This window comes from Quercus suber, unplaced genomic scaffold (assembly GCF_002906115.3).
Source record: "Quercus suber isolate HL8 unplaced genomic scaffold, Cork oak 2.0 scaffold_1056, whole genome shotgun sequence".
Taxonomy (NCBI): domain Eukaryota; kingdom Viridiplantae; phylum Streptophyta; class Magnoliopsida; order Fagales; family Fagaceae; genus Quercus; species Quercus suber.
In genome coordinates, this window is record NW_027070464.1 from 36235 (window position 1) to 38408 (window position 2174).

Consider the following 2174-nt stretch of genomic DNA (forward strand, 5'->3'; position numbering starts at 1 on the left):
AATTTGAGCTGAATGCTACTTTTGCTTGGTGGGTCAACGAAATGAGTTTGTTTTATGGACCTTGTTTAATGCTATATTGGAATGAACTTCTACAGTTCCATCTCTAGATTGAGACATTTACGTTCCTGCTTATTATTTCAGGCAGTTGTATCCGGGCATCAAATAGTTGTATTAACTATTTTTATCAGGGTTAGGAAACATGTTGTCCAGAATGAGGATACAGTGATTGATGCCACTTGTGGCAATGGTTATGATACTTTAGTAATGGTTAAATAATACTCTTCCTCTTTGTCTTTCTCTTCCAACAAACCCACATAGCCAGCAAACCAAATTCTTATTTTGGACGCCAAATTCTTAAAGCTTTTAACTTTGATTAAAAAAAATGCATACAATTTATTAAATATTATTGAGGTTGGGGGGTGGCATGGCCGCCCCCCTTGGCAAATATATAGCTAGGTCCCAAATTTAAGTGAATTACTCTCACATGGGAAATAATTTATTGTCATTTTGCATCTTGGCTTGTAGTCATATGGGAAAACTAATGGTGCAATCCCAGTATAAATTCACTGCCAAGGTTTTCAATCTTGTAATAGAAAATATCACCTTTCCATACATGGAATTTGGTGTGCATTTGGATTGCATGTTACCTGCGTGCAATTCAGCATGTGCATTTTTGGCTAAGTACCACAGCATTGTTCACGACCCAGACAAAAATGCAAAAATGTGCATACCAATGCATTATTGGGTCTCACGGCACTATTCACACTTTTAAAAATTATTTTGCTATAGTGCTTTCAGTAATAAGTTTTTAGTTTTCAACAAATAAGCGGTATCTAAACATACCCATAGTCTCACTCATTGGTAGAATATTGGGAGTTGTTATGGATTTCTTCCAAATCATGCTTCACCTTGTAGTCTTTAGTATTTCATTCTCTCTCATCTTCCTCATATGTATACAAAAATCGACTCGTGACAAGTTGCCACCAGGTGAAAAAGGATGGCCTATCATTGGGGAAACATTGGAATTTGCTGGGATAGGGCAAAAGGGAACTCCAAAGATGTTTGTGATGGACAAAATGAGAAAATACTCTCAGGATCTCTTCAAAACCTCAATGTTTAGGGAGAACATGGTTGCGTGTTGTGGTGCTTCAGGACAAAAGTTTCTATTCTCGAATGAGAAAAAATGTGTCGTCACTTGGTAGCCACATTCCGTGGATCAAGTTGCACTTTCTCCTAAATCTATTGAAAACTTTGTCCCCAAAGATTCTATCAAAGTAAGGAGGGCCATAGTTCAATATCATGTTATCAATATTTAAATTAGATAATAAAATTATGATACTCGATATTATTTTGAATGTTGATGAGAAGGTAAAATCCAATTTACTCATTTCAAGATGAATGGAAGGAATTCTATAGTAGAATTACCCTAAAGCCGTGAATTTCATATACCAAATGGTTTTTAGTGGAGGTGGGGTTTCAATTTCAGATCTCTTATTCAATGACGAAAACTTTATCAGTCGAGCTAATAAAAACCCACATAAATTCAATTAATATGAGGTTTGAATAACACTATTACATTTTTTTCACATCAATTCATAATATTTTTTTGAACAAAACAGGTAAAATCTTTGGCATTTGCTTATATTTTGAGGGTCCATTTTCATATTTATGCTTATTGTTGATTAAAGACAAATAACTACTAGTCCCAAAACATGGATGTACACATATTTAGCAATACTAGAGTTTCTTGAAATAAATAGATTTAGATTTATCGCCTAGGTCTTGTACCATGTTGTTCATCGCATTACCAATACCAAGTGCATATTTTGGCCAAATTTGTGAAGAACAAACACACATTGATTTTGACGATCAAACACTACCGACGTGGTACTTCGTATCCACATCTATCACTACAAGAGTTGGGCACTTTTGTAGTGCTTTTTGGGGTTATGTAATTGCTTTAAAAGCTTCACAGTTTACAATACTTTCCCCTTCCCCTGCAGTGTTAGAATTATAGTTTCTCAACCAAAAATAAAATAAAATAAAATACACAATGATTTATGGAAAATTTACTACACAATTTTTTTTTTTTTTTTTTTTAGTATGGTACCTCTCATAGTAATAAGGTTACATACGATAGTAGTGTTTTTTTCCTTTTTTTTTTTTTTTTTTTT